Source organism: Aotus nancymaae, unplaced genomic scaffold (assembly GCF_030222135.1).
Source record: "Aotus nancymaae isolate 86718 unplaced genomic scaffold, 86718_ANA_hifiasm-v0.15.2.pri h1tg000064l_1, whole genome shotgun sequence".
NCBI lineage: Eukaryota > Metazoa > Chordata > Mammalia > Primates > Aotidae > Aotus > Aotus nancymaae.
This window is the reverse complement of record NW_026988479.1, coordinates 21175184-21190766: the sequence shown is the minus strand read 5'-3', so window position 1 is coordinate 21190766 and position 15583 is coordinate 21175184.

The window sequence follows — 15583 nt, the reverse complement described above, 5'->3', positions numbered from 1 at the left end:
TTATCCATTTGTAAACTGCAGATTTCTTTGGGGCATTGTCCCTATCAGCTTTTCGTAAAGCATGAATAATTTACCATTCTTCCACCCAAGCTTCACAAAAAATTTGATGTTTGTTCTTTCTTCAATTTTAGCGGAATTCATGTTGCTCTGAGAGGGGCTCTTTACAAACTGATGGTTTATCCCTCTTAGTGCCTCAGACTAGATCCTGTTCAGACATGTTATAACAATATGAATTTATTTTGATGAAAAATATTTGAAATCCATGCATAGTTTTTTCATAATACACATTTTCCATAAACTTTGTTGAAGACTCTTTGTGTGTGCATGTCTTCTAAAGGCATATTTGCAGACATACACGTGCACACAAATGAACATAAAACATGTATCAATGTCAATATTCTGGTCTCGATATTATACTACAGTTTTGCAAAATGTTACCATTGGCTGGGTCTGGTGGCAGGTTCCTGTGATCCCAGCTACTCAGGAAGCTGAGGTAAGAGGATCTCTTGAGTCCAGGAGTTTGAGAGCAGCCTGGGCAACAAAGCAAGACCCTGTGTTAAAAAAAATAACTGCTATCATTGGAGGAAACTGGGAAGAGTGTGTGAGGGTTCTCTCTGCATTATTTCTTACAACTGCATATGACTCTAGAAGTATCTCGATTTTTTAAAAAGTTGCTTCAAGCCTGGGCACAGTGGCTCACACCTGTAATCCCAGCACTTTGCAAGGCTGAGGCAGGTGGATCACCTGAGATCAGGAGTTCGAGACCAGCCTGGCCAACATGGTGAAAACCCATCAGAGACAAAAGTCAGCTGGGTATGGTGGCGCATGCCTGTAGTCCCAGCTATTTGGGAGGCTAAGGCAGGAGAATTGCTTGAACCTGGGAGGCAGAGGTTGCAGTGAGCCAAGATCATACCACTGCACTCCAGCCTAGACAACAAAGCAAGACTGTGTCAAAAAAAAAAAAAAATGTTGCTTCAAGCCAGACATGGTGGCTAATGCCTACAATCACAGCAATTTGGGTGGCTGAGTGGGAAGACTGCTTGAGCCCAGGAGTTCAAGACCAGCCTGGGAAACATGGTGAGACCCTGTCTCTATAAAAAATGAGGCGGGAGAATTGCTTGAGCCCAGGAGGTCCAGGCTGCAGTGAGCCGTGTTCGTGTCACTGTATTCTAGCCTGGGTGACAGAGAAAGAACCTGCCTTAAATAAATGAATTAATTAATTAAAAGTTGTTTCACATGGCCACAGTGGCTCAGGCCTGTAATCCCAGCACTTTGGGAGGCCAAGGAAAGAAGATCTCTTGAGCCTAGGAGTTCAAGACCAGCCTGGGCAAGATAGCAAGAACCCATCTCTACAAAAAATTTAAAAATTTGCCGGGTATGGTGGTGCATTCCTGTAGTCCCAGCTACTCAGGAGGCTGAGGTGAAAGCATCACTCAAGGCAGGAGGTTGTGGATGCTGTGAGCTGAGATTGTGCTACTGCACTCCAGCCCGAGTGACAGAGCGAGACCTTGTCTCTTGAAAAAAATAAAAAATGTTGTTTCACACATTAAGAGCAGTGTCACCATGGAGAAAAGGTTGAGAATGGCATCTTTGGGTGTGTGGTTACTGGAAATAGTCCTTGCCCCAATTTCCCAAGATCTTTATGTGTTCGCATTGGACCTGTGTGGGGACCCAGGTCCGACGACCTTGCAGATTAGATACGCATCTAGGAGAAATGTGGAAAGCTCCATGTCAGTAGTGACTGTTGGGTTTTTTTTGGGCAGCGGGGAGTGGGGAATACAAAACAGGAGTAGTGGACTGACAAGACTCCCACTCCATCTGGTTATCCTTCTGATGTCAGACTCTTTGGACTAAATAAGCCCCTTGTAATTTAGACATATCAAATAAAAATAACTCATGCTCCTGTGTGCCAGGCATTCTGCCATGCAACTTTACATGGATTAGCCTCTTTCAGTTCTTGCATTCAGCTTTCCTTACCTTTATGCAACATTGATTGAAAATCTATCATAAGCAGAACACTATTATAGATCCTGGGGATGCAGCAATGAAGAAAATAGGCATTCTGTTGGAGATTTATTTTAATAGCAAGAGAATAATGACGAATAAATAACAATATAATATGCCAGGTGGGATATATTCTAAAAAGGAAGATAAGGCAAAGTAAGGAGATAGAGAGTGATGAGGAAGGTAAAAAGACTGTTTGAGCAGCGGCCTGATGGTAGTGAGAGTGTTAGCCATGTAGATATCTGGGATAGGGGCTTTTCAGGGAAGTGCAAAGACCCTGAGGCAGGAGCTGGCTTGGTATGTTTGAAGAAAGCAAGGAGGCAATGGGGCTGGAGCAGAATGAGCTAGGAGGAAACTGATGGTAGATGAGTGAAGGAGGTAGTTAGAGGCCAGAGCATGAAGGGCTCTGTCACGGTAAGGACTTTAGATTTTACTTCTAGGCCAGGTGCAGTGGCTTATATCTGTAATCCCAGTATTTTAGGAGGCCAAGGCAGAAGAATCACTTGAGTCCAGGAGTTTGAGACCAGCCTGGGCAACATAGCAAGATTTCTACAAAATCTGAAAATTTCTACAAAATATGTAGAAATTTCTACAAAAAATGAAAAAATTAGCCAGGCATGGTGGTGTGTACCTGTGGTCCCAGCTACTCAGGAGACTGAAACAGAAGGATCACTTCAGCCTGGGAGGTCAAGGCTGCGGTGAGCTGTGATTGCGCCATGCCTAGCCTGGGTGATAGCAAGACCTTTTCTCAACAACAACAACAAAAAATTACATCTGAGATTGGAAGACACTGAAGGGTTTTTGTTTTCGTTTTTTTTTTTTTTTTTTGAGACAGAGTCTCGCCCTGTCACCCAGGCTGGAGTGCAATGGCGCAATCTTGGCTCACTGCAACTTCCACGTCCTGGGTTCAAACGATTCTCCTGCCTCAGCCTCCTGAGTAGCTGGATTACAGGCTACCACCACCACGCCCGGCTAATTTTTGTATTTTTAGTACAGACGGGGTTACACCATGTTGGTCAGGCTGGTCTCGAACTCCTGACCTCAAGTGATCCTCCTGCCTCAGCCTTCCAAAGTGCTGAGATTACAGGCATGAGCCACCATGCCTGGCCAGACACCGAAGGTTTTAAATAGAGGAATGAAATAATCTCATCAGCTGTTTTTTGGTTTTTGTTTTGTTAGTTTTTTTTTTTTTTTTTTTTGAGACAGAGTTTCGCTCGTTACCCAGGCTGGAGTGCAATGGCGCGATCTCGGCTCACTGTAACCTCCGCCTCCTGGGTTCAGGCAATTCTCCTGCCTCAGCCTCCTGAGTAGCTGGGATTACAGGCACGCGCCACCATGCCCAGCTAATTTTTTGTGTTAGTAGAGACGGGGTTTCACCATGTTGACCAGGATGGTCTCGATCTCTTGACCTCGTGATCCACCTGCCTCGGCCTCCCAAAGTGCTGGGATTACAGGCTTGAGCCACCGCGCCCAGCCTCTGTTTTGTTAGTTTTTTTTTAATGGGATCACTGTGACTGCTTTATGGGTATCAACTGAAGGGGGCAAAATAAGAGGTACAAAAACTAGTTAGGAGGCTGCTACATTAATCCAAGCAAGCGATGATGATGGTTTGGACTAGACTCATAGTGAGCAGTTGGATTTGGGGTATATTTTGAAGATAGAGTCCACAAGTTTGGCTGATAGATTGTGAATATAAAAGACATAGAGAAATCAAGGATGACACCAAAGTGTTGGCTTGAGCACTGGCCTGAGACTGGGAAAAATGTGGGAGGAACAGATTCAGAAAACAGCTGATAAATCCAGAATTCAGTTTTGAACATAAGAAGTACGAAATGGCTTTTAGACACCGTGGTAGCCAGTCTAAGATGGCCCACAATGATTTTTACCTCTTATTACTCACATTCACATGTACTTTCCTCCTACATTGGATTAGGAATTGTAACTTCTGACTTGGATCTTCTGTTCTGGGAAAGACAGTCGCCACATTGAAAGACTCTCAAGAAACCCTAGGGAGAGGCCCACACTGAGAGGAACTGAGATCTCTTTCCAGCAGCAAGGACTAACTTTCTAGCCTTGTGAGGGAGCCGTATTGGAACAAGACCCTCCAGCTCCAGCCAAAGCTTCAAACAAATATTTTCCTGGTTAACATCTGGCTGCAATATCATGAAAACTCCTAAACCAGAACCACCCAACCAAACTGCTCCAAAACCTCGGACCTACAGAAACTCAGAGATAATAAATGGTTAAACTGCAAGGCACAGTAGCATGTGGCTAAAGTCCCACTAACTTGGGAAGCTGAGATGGGAGGATTTCTTGAGCCCAGAAGTTTGAGTCCAGCCTAGGCAACATAATGAGACTCCCCCATCTCTTTAAAAATGGTTATTGTTATTATTTTCTGTTTTGAGACAGAGTTTCACTCTTGTCACACATGCTAGAGTGCAATGATGCGATCTCAGCTCACTGCAACCTCCACCTTTTGGGTTCAAGCAATTCTCCTGCCTCAGCCTCCTGAGTAGCTGGGACTACAGGCATGTGCCACCATGCTCAGCTAATTTTTTGTATTTTTAGTAGAGACAGGGATTCACCATCTTGGTCAGGTTGGTCTTGAACTCTTGACCTCAGGTGATCCATCTGTCTTGGCCTCCCAAAGTGCTGGGATTACAGGTGTGAGCCACTGCACTCAGCCCTGGTTATTATTGTTTTAAGCCACCAAGTTTTGGGGTAATTTGTTAGGCAGCAATAGATAACTATAAAAATTCAAGTAGAGATGTCAAATACGCAGTTAGATCTTAAGTCTGAAGTTTATGAGAGGGGTTGGGCCTGTAGTTAAAATTGGAGATTCATCAGCATATAAATTGTGTTTAAAGCCATTGGCCTAAATAAGATCATTTAGGATATGAATATGTCTAGAAAGGAAGGGCCATTAGAAAAAGGGTGAGGAATATTAAGTAAATTTAAGAGGTATAACCAATAAATCAGGAAACAATAGAAAGAGAAGAAATACGTTTCAAGAAAGGAGTTTTCAAATATGTCAAATGTAGTTCATAGGTTAAGTAAGTGGAGGACAGAGAATTGGCCATTGGATATGGCAGCATGGAGGTCACTGATGATCTGGACAATTCCATGGAGTAGAGGAGGTAAACACTTGATTTTAAAAGGTTAAGGAAGAGCAGGTGTGGTGGCTCACACCTCAGCACTTTGGGAGGCCAAGGTGGGCAGATCACAAGGTCAAGAGTGGGAGACCAGGCTGGCCAACATGATGAAACCCCGTCTCTACTAAAAATACAAAAATGAGCTGTGCATGGTGGTGCACACCTGTAATCCCAGCTACTCAGGAGGGTGAGGCAGGAGAATCACTTGAACCCGGGATGTGGAGGTTGCAGTGAGCTGAGATCGCACCACTGCACTCCAGCCTGGGTGACAGTGTGAAGACTCTAAATAAATAAATAAATAAATAAATAAAGCTGAGGAGAGGCTGGGCATGGTGGCTTATGCCTGTAATCCTAGCATTTTGGGAGGCTGAGGCAGGAGGGTTGCCTGAGTCCATGAGTTTGAGACCAATCTGAGCAACATATTGAGACCCTCGTCTACACAAAAAATAAAAAATTAGCCAGGTGTGGTGGTGTACACCTGTAGTCCCCACTACTCGGGAGGCTGAGGTGAGAGGATTCTTTGAGTCCGGGAGTTTGAGGCTGCAGTGATGACGCCACTGCACTCCAGCCTGGGCAACAGAATGAGACCTTGTCACAAAAAGATTTAAATAAATACAATAAACAAATAAAATAAAATAAAAAGTTGAGGAGAGAAATTAGAGAAATCATGGCAGTCCTCCTAAAGAGCCTTACTGTAAAGGAGAGTAGAGCAATGAAGTAACTGGAAGGGTATTGTGGGATAGGGCAAAGGATGGGATTTGTTTGCATTTTGTTCAGTTTGGTTTGGCTTGCTTGTCTGTTTGCTTGTTTCAGGTTAGAAGTTATGTGTGAATGCAGACAAGTATGATCTAGAGAGAAAAAAATCTGATGACATAAGAGGTGAGATGAGAAACTGCAGGAATAAAACCTCTTAGTGGGCAAAAGACAATGGGATTTAGGGTATAAATGGAGTGTAGGTCTTAATAGGAGCCCTAATTGTTGTTCACTGTAAGTGACAAAAAGAGCACATACTAGTGGATAGAGGTGTGATAGCAGATGTAGTAAAAGGAAGCCATGAAGATTCTTTCTTGATTGCTTCTGTGCTGTCAGTGAATGAAGAAGCTGTTCAGTAGAAGGTGAGAAGGGGATGCTGAGTGTTTGAAAAGAGAAGTATGAGGAGCAAAGCATATTGGGTTTCTCACATATTTTAAGCTCATTGGGAGGCTGAGCTGGGAGGACTGCTTGAGACCAGGAGATTGAGGCCGCAGTGAGCTGTGACTGCGCCATTGCATTCCAGCCTGGGTTGCAGAGTGAGACCCAGCCTCAAAAAAACAAAAAACAAACAAACAAAAAACTTAGGCTCTTTCCCACTTCATGCCTTTGCACTTGCTAGTTCTCCTGCCTGGAACTCTTTTTCACACATCTTTGTGTGGCTGAGTTTTTTTTCTCAGTTCAAGTATCACCTCTTTGTGATGGTCTTGACCAACCAACCTAAACTATCATCACCCCACTTCCCTCCCCTAGTTATTCTCTATTGCATCATCCTGCTTTATCTTCTTCATAGCATATCTCCTTTTTTTTTTTCTGAGACAGAGTCTTGCTCTGTCACCCGGGCTAGAATGGAGTGGTGCGATCTTGACTCACTGCAACTTCCGTCTCCCAGGTTCAAGCAATTCTCCTGCCTCAGCCTACTCAGTAGCTGGGATTACAGGCATGCACCACCACACCGGGCTAATTTATTATATTTTTGGTAGAGACGGGTTTCACCATGTTGGCCAGGCTGGTCTTGAACTGCTGACCTCAAGTGATCCACCCGCCTCACCCTCCCAAAGTGCTGGGATTACAAGTGTGAGCCACTGCACCCAGCCCTTCATAGCATATCTCACTGTAAGAAGTGGTTTTTTCATTTATTTGTGCTCTCTCTGCCTCACTCCACCTAGAATATAAATTTTCATGAGGTCAAGGATTTTGTGTTCGTTAATTTTTTTTTTTTGTTTTACGACAGAGTCTCACTCTGTCATCCAGGCTGGAGTGCAGTGGTGTGATCTCGGCTCACTGCAACCTCTGCCTCCTGGGTTCAAGTGATTCTCCTGCCTCAGCCTCCCAAGTAGCTGGGATTACAGGTGTGCACCACCAGACCCAGTTAATCTTCGTATTTTTAGTAGAGAAAAGGTTTCATCATGTTGACCAGGCTGGTCTCGAACTCCTGACCTCTAGTGATCTGCCCATCTTGGCCTCCCAAAGTGCTGGGATTGCAGGCATGAGCCACCATGCCCAGCCTTCTTTGTTAAGTTTGTCTGTAGCACTGAAAAAGAAATTCCTAGGATGTAATGGAGGCTTGGCCAAGCACAATGGCTCACACCCGTAATCCCAGTACTTTGAGAGGCTGAGGTGAGAGGATCGCTTGAGACCAGATGTTTGAGAACAGCCTGGGGAGCATAGTGAGATCCTATTTCTATAAAACATTAAAAAATTAGCTGGGCATGGTGGTGTGTACCTGTAGTCCCAGCTACTTGGGAGGCTAAAGTGGCAGAATTTTTTTTTTTTTTTTAAGAAAAACATGGGGTTTCACCATGTTGATCAGGCTTGTCTTGAACTCCCGACCTCTGGTGATCCGCCTGCCTTGGCCTCCAAAGTGCTTGGATTACAGGCGTGAGCCACCACGCCCGGCCAAGCAGGAGAATTTCTTGAGGCAGGGAAGTCAGGACTGCAGTGAGCCATGATTGCCCCACTACACACCAACCTGGGCAACAGAATGAGATCTTGTCTCAAAAAAAAAAAAAAGATGCTTAATAAATATTTAATGAATAATCTAATATAATCATCCATTTACTAGAGATGATTACTAGATGAGTACCATGATTATCACCATGCTACAGGTGCAGACAGGTCAAGGTCACACAATAAGTTAGGGATGGGGGTGGGGTTCATGATTCAAAGTCAAGCAGTCTGACTCCAGAATTCACACTCTCAGTCTCCATATGGAATAGCATCTAGAGTAAGATACTAGACTTCTGGCTAATAAGATATTAGGGATCTGACCAATTACTAGGAAAAAAAACGGTGTGACCATGGTTGTTTCTCTAGTTCATATAGTTTAGACCAGTCTAATCTCATTGATATGATAGAAACAGGAATCTTAAACTTTGTAAATGCACAAAATTAAATTCTGAAAAACTCAATGAGATTGAAGCCTCAATAATATATGATTAGTTGTCTTTGCCTCCCTCCCTCCCTCCATTCCTCCTTTTCTTCCTTCCCTCTCTCCCTCCCTCTCTCCCCTCCTCTCTCTCTCTCTTTCTTTCTTTCTGGATGGATGGATAGAGTTTCACTATCATTGCCCAGGCTGGAGTACAATGGCATGATCTTGGCACATGGCAACCTCTGCCTCCCAGGTTCAAGCGGTTCTCCTGCCTCAGCCTCCCAAGTAGCTGAGATTATGGGCATGTGCCCCTATACCCAGCTAATTTTTGTATTTTTAGTAGAGATAGAGTTTCGCTATGTTGGTCAGGCTGGTCTCCAACTCCCTACCTCAGGTGATCCACCCATCTCGGCCTCCCAAAGTGCTGGGATTACAGGTGTGAACCACCGTGCCCAGCCTACCTATTTCTTTTTTCCCCTTCTTTTCTTCCTTCTTTTCCCATTTTCTTTCCTGTGTCCCTCTTGCTCTTTCTCCTTCTTTTTTCTTTTTTCCTTCCATTTCTTGTCTTCTTTCCTTTTTTCCTCTCATTTCTTGTGGAGTCTTTGGACTGCTCCACAATGGTGATGCTAATGGAGGAGACATTAACCGTAGTCGTAGATAGTTGGCTATTTAGAAACCACAAGCAGTGATTTGATGACTCAGGTGTCACGTTTCCTATATGAGTCCATGACACAGCCTTCTATCCTCTGTGGAATGTTGATGAGACGGCAGGCTAAATCTTGTGGGGCCTAAGTCTTGAGCATGAGTTAGTGATTTTTAATTTCTGGCAGTTACAAATATACCACTTTAGAAGAAATCTATGGCCAGGTGATGTGGCTCGACTTACACCTGTAATTCCAGCACTTTGGGAGGCCGAGGCGGGTGGATCACCTGAGGTCAGGAGTTCGAGACCAGCCTGACCAACATGTAGAAACCCTGTCTGTACTAAAAATACAAAATTAGCTGGGCGTCGTGGTGAGCGCCTGTAATCTCAGTTACCTGGGAGGCAGCTGAGGCAAGAGAATGGCTTGAACCCAGGAAGCAGAGGTTGTGGTGAGCCAAGATTGAGCCATTGCACTCCAGCCTGAGCGACAGAGTGAAACTTCATCTCAATAACAACAAAAACGAAACCTAGAAATAAAAAATTTGGCACCTGAGAAGTACAACTTCTTTAATTTGGTTACATTTATCCAAATGAAAAGGCAGTTTCTCTAATTATCATGGCTACTTGTTCTTGTTCCTAGCTCATGTCAATCAGAACTTCATTCATTAACTGACCAAGCTGGCTTCCAATAGTGTTAATCCCTCCCTCTCTCCCTCCCTCCCTCCCTCCCTTCTTAATGTTTCCTGAGCACTTACCACATTATAGACACTGGGCTTGGTGTATCTCATTTTATTCTCATAGCAATCTTAAGAGGTAGGTATTATCATTATCTCATGGTTCGCATGAGAAACCAGAGGTCTGAGGGTTTAAGGAACTCGCCTAAAGCCGTAGAGCTAGCCTGGTGCACAGCATCAATGCAGACCCGGTCATCTGACCCCAAAGCCTGTGAACACAACCACCACAACACCCTGACCCTGCATTCCTCTGCTGACCCATTAGTTTTGTCCAAAGTTGCATGCAGAGCAACCCCAGCATCAGCTAAACCTGTAAGTCCTAAAAAATCCTACCTTCTTCACTTTATACTTCTACTCGTCACTTGTGTCAATTAAAAAAGAAATCTGGGCCGGGCGCGGTGTCTCAGGCTTGTAATCCCAGCACTTTGGGAGGCTGAGGCGGGTGGATCATGAGGTCAGGAGTTCAAGAACAGCCTGGCCAAGATGGTGAAACTCCACCTCTACTAAAAATACAAAAATTAGCTGCGTGTGGAGGCAGGTGCCTATAATCCCAGCTACTTGGGAGGCTGAGGCAGAGAATTGCTTGAACCCAGGAGGTAGAGGTTGCAATGAGCCGAGATCGCACCACCGCACTCCAGCCTGGGTGACAGAGCAAGGCTGTCTTAAAAAAGAAATCTGTTTGCCATTCAGGAAGCATACAGGTAAAGGCAGAACACAGATGTAGAAGAAAAAACTTTGAAAAACAAAAAGTGTCTAAAAGGATAATAACTCTTTTCATTGAATGCCACATACCTTAGGAGCAGAAGCATATAAAGAAGTTCCTATAATTTTTTTCCTCAGAGAACCTTGGCTTCTGAAGGTAGGGAAGCTAGGTAAATATGCATGAAAAACAAATACAAAAGGACTCAGAGACAAGGTAAAACTAATTATAGCCTTTGGATCTAAATTTAGAAATGCTGACAAATTGCCAGATTGAGCAGAGTGACCAGTGGGATGGGTTTAAAAATAAATCAGGGGGAGGCTGGGTGTGGTGGCTCATGCCTGTTATCCCAGCACTTTGGGAGGCTGAGGCGGGTGGATCACCTGAGGATAGTAGTTTGAGACCAGCCTGACCAACATAGCGAAACACTGTCTCTACTCAAAATGCAAAAATTAGCCAGGCATGGTGGCATGACCCTGTAATCCCAGCTACTCAAGAGGCTGAGGTGGGTGAATTGCTTGAACCCAGGAGGCAGAGGCTGCAGCGAGCCGAGATTTTACCTTCAACCTGGGTGACAGAGAGAGACTCCATCTTAAAAAATCAATTAATCAATCAATCAGGGAGGAATTAAGTTTCGTGAGGTTTTGAAGAATGAATGTGGTATGGTTTAAAAGTTGTAAAAGGTATAACACACAATTATATTGTGGTAACTAGCTCAGTTAAGCCAGGGAAGAGATTATTATGGGGCATAGGTAAGCTTTTTCCATTTTAATCAGACTAATGTTTATAGACCAATATTAAAAATAGCTGACATTTTAAAGTGCTTACTATATGCCAGACATACACATTTACATAAACAGGGTTTATACACATATTATTTCTTTAATCCTCATAGCAATCCTATGAGTTACACATCCATTATTATCCCTGTTTCACAGAGTGGTTAGCTGAATTGCCTGAGGTCACTCGGCTAGTAAATGAACTCTGATTCACAGCCTAAGCTCTTATCCACTATGACACCTTTCCAAATTCATTTATCTAGGGGGTATTTTATATGGGCTAGCAAAGAATTGACAATTCCCAATTAAAAAGCCATATTACTAAGCTGTAACACATTTATTTTCTAAGTATCTCTTGAATCTGTTTACCTTTCTCTGTCTTGGTTACCACCATAGTCCAAGACACCATCACCTTTCACCAGGACAACTGCTGTAGCCTCTGTCTCTACTTTTGTTCTTTTCCAATTCTTTCTCAAAATGATGATTTTTTTTTTTTGCTATTGTTACCCAGGTTGGAGTGCAATGGCGTGTTCTCGGTTCACCTAGTAGCTGGGACTACAGGTGCATGCCACCACGTTCAGCTAATTTTTGTATTTTTTGTAAAGACGGGGTTTCACCACATTGGCCAGGATAGTCTCTAACTCTTGACCTCGTGATCTGCCCACTTCAGCCTCCCAAAGTGCTGGGATAACAGGCGTGAGCCACCATGCCCGACCCCAGAATGATTTTTATAAAACACAAATACGCCCATGTCCCTTCCTTGCTTAAAATCCTTTGATGGGCTGGGCGCAGTGGCTCATGCCTGTAATCCCAGCACTTTGGGAGACTGAAGCGGGCAGATCACCAGGTGAGGAGTTCAAGACCAGCCTGAACAACATGGTGAAACCCTATTTCTACTAAAAATACAAAAATTAGCTGGGCGTGGTGGTGTGTGCCTATAATCACAGCTACTCAGGGGGCTGAGGCAGGATAATTGCTTGAACCCGGGAGGCAGAGGTTGCAGAGAGCTGAGATCATGCCACTGCACTCCAGCCAGGGCAACAAGAGTGAAACTCTGTCTCAAAAAAAAAAATATATATATATATATATATCTCCTTTGATGGCTTCCCATTGCTCTCACTGGTTTAATGTCTGACCCTTACACAACACTGTAAGCTCTCTGAAGGATGTGGCAGTGCTTGTCTTTTTCCTTTTCTTTCTTTTTTTTTTTTTTTTTGAGATGGAATCTCACTCTGTCGCCCAGGCTGGAGTGCAGTGGTACGATCTCAGCTCACTGCAACCTCCGCCTCCTGGGTTCAAGCGATTCTCCTGTCTCAGCCTACCCAGTACCTGGAACTACAGGCACCTGCCACCACACCTGGCTAATTTTTGTATTTTTAGTAGAGACAGGTTTTCACCATATTGGTCAGGCTGGTCTCAAACTCCTGACCTCCGATGACCCACCCAGGCCTGAGCCTCTCAAAGTGCTGGGATTACAGGCGTGAGCCACCATGCCCAGCTGTGCCTTTCTTTTTCAAGTGTTGTATCTCCAGCATTTAGAATAGTGCCTTGTACACAGTAGAAGCTAAATACATTTTGTTGAATGAGTGGGATTTAAATGATCCTTAAAAGAGGAATCGTAGTCACTTATTTTTTTGTTGGTTTTTTTTTTTTTTTTGAGACGGACTTGCTCTGTCACCCAGGCTGGAGTGCAGTGGTTCGAACATGGCTTACTGCAGCATCAACCTCCTGGGCTCAAGTGATCTCCTACCTTAGTCTCCCGCCTCAGCCTCTCGAGAAGCTGGGACCACAAGCACGCACGACACCGTAGAGACAGGGTCTCCTCATGTTGCCCAGGCTGGTCTTAAACTCCTGGGCTCAAAGGATCCACCTACCTTGGCCTCCCAAAGTGCTGGGATTACAGGTGTGTGACACCATGCCCAGCCTTAGTTACTTAAATAGGAAAGTTACAAAAGATGAATTTGGAGACATGAAGTCAGGTTTTTCGTAATTTCTAATCAAATAATTACTTGTAACATTTTCTAATTTAATGTCTCATGCCCTTTAGACTGTAAGCTCCATGTGGGAAAGAACCATGGTCTGCCTCGTTCCTGACTCTATCCTAGCTTTGTGTCAGGTTCATGGGAGGTACTCAATAAATATTTGTTGTATGACTGGTTTCAATTACCAATGTGGGTTGGCAGGTGATGAATCAAAGGGATGAAAATAGTACTGGTTAGGGCAGAATTGGGACAGGAAAGTATAGCTATAGTTATAAGAGCTATGGAGGATGAGGATTCTTTCATTCATTTAATAAATATTTATAAGGCACCTACTATCTGCCTGACATTGTGCTAGGCACAGTCTCTGCTATTATGCAGAATTTAGTCTAGTGATAAATAAACAGGCAATTCATGAGACGAAATTTCCAAGGAAAGGGGTTCTTCAGGGAACATCTAGTGGGGAACATTTAACTCAGACTTAGGCTGTCAGTAAGTGATGTCTAAATGGTTGATAGCTAAACAAAGAGGGTATGGAAAGTGATGGAGACAGCCTAGAGGCAGGAGAGCCACTGGTAGCCTAAGGTTCCTTCTTAACTTTTTCCTTTCATCCAACAAATTTGTATTGAGCCCATATTATATGCCAAGTATGGTTTTAGGCCACTGTTAAATTTGCATTTCAAAACTAGTTGTTAAAAAAATGTAAAAAAAAAAAAAAGCTCCGTGTGTGTGTGTGTGTGTGTGTGTGTGTGTGTGTGTGTGTATGTATTCCCTTAATCCTTTAGGTAGACAGACATCTAGGCTGGGTCCCCCATCCCCTTAAAAAGTCCGCAATCCCTTAAAGTGCATTGTAGATGCTTACTGTTTACTGGATTAATAAATTATCGCATGTGAGTAACACGTGTGTGTGTGTGTGTGTGTGTGTGTGTGTTTTGAGATAGAATCTCACTCTGTCTTCCAGGCTGGAGCGCGGTGGCGTGATCTCAGCTCACTGCAACCTCCGCCTCCCGAGTTCAAGTGATTCTCCTACTCCAGCCTCCTGAATAGCTGAATTACAGGCATGTGCCATCATGCCTGGCTAATTTTTTTTTTTTTTTTTTGAGACGGAGTCTTGCTCTGTGATCAGGCTGGAATGCAGTGGTGCAATCTCGGCTCACTGCAATCTCTGCCTCCTGGCTTCAAACTCTTCTTCTGCTTCAGCCTCCCGAGTAGCTGGGACCAGAGGCACGTGCCACCACGCCCGGCTAACTTTCGTATTTTTAGTAGAGACGGGGTTTCACCATGTTAGCCAGGAAGGTGTCGATCTCTTGACCTCATGACCTGCCCACCTCAGCCTCCCCAAATGTTGGGATTATAGGCGTGAGCCACCGCGCCCGGCCAATTTTGTATTTTTGGTAGACAGGGGGTTTCACCATGTTGGTCAGGCTGGTCTCAAAGTCCTGAACTCTGGTGATCCACCTGCCTCGGCCTCCCAAAGTGTTGGGATTACAGGCGTGAGCCACCATGCCTGGCCAATTTTTGTATTTTTAGTAGAGATGGGGTTTTGTCATTTTGGCCAGGCTGGTCTTGAACTCCTGACCTCAGGTGATCCGCCTCCCTCGGCCTCCCCAAGTGCTGGGATTACAGGCGTGAACCACTGCGCCCAGCCTTGAGTAACTACTCTGACCACTAGAAAGTAAAAGCCCTGGATCAGCACTGTTCAGTAGCTTCTGTGATGCTGGAACTATTCTATATTTGTACCATCCAGTACATTAGCCATTTCCCACATGGACTATTGAGCACCTGGAATGTAGCTGGTGTGACTGAAGAAATGACTTTTATTTATTATTTTATTTTTTTGGACATGGAGTCTTGCTCTATCGCCCAGGATGGAGTGCAGTGGTGCTGTCCAGGTTCATTGCAACCTCCACCTCTCAGGTTCAAGCAATTCTCCCACCTCAGCTTCCCAAGTAGCTGGGACTACAGGCATCCACCACCACGACTGGCTAATTTTTTAATTTTTAGTAGAGACGGGGTTTTGCAATGTTGGCCAGGCTGGTCTTGAACTCCTGACCTCAAGTGATCTGCCCGCCTCTGCCTCCCAAAGTGCTGGGATTACACGCGTGAGCCACTGTGCCCCCAAAAAAATGAATTTTAAATTTTATTTATTTTTAATTAATTTGAATTTAAATGGCCACGTGTGGCTAGTGACTACCGTATCAGACACTGTATATCTCTGGATGGTACTTAGTCTTTTTTTGGGGTAGGGGGTGGGGGACTGAGTTTCACTCTTGTTGCCCATTCTGGAGTACAATGGTGTGATCTCAGCTCACTGCAACGTCTGCCTCTGGGTTCAAGCGATTCTTTTGTTTCAGTTTCGCGAGTAGCTGGGATTACAAGCATGTGCCACACCACGCCTGGCTAATTTTGTATTTTTAGTAGAGATGGGGTTTCTCCATGTTGGTCAGGCTGGTCTCAAACTCCCAACCTCA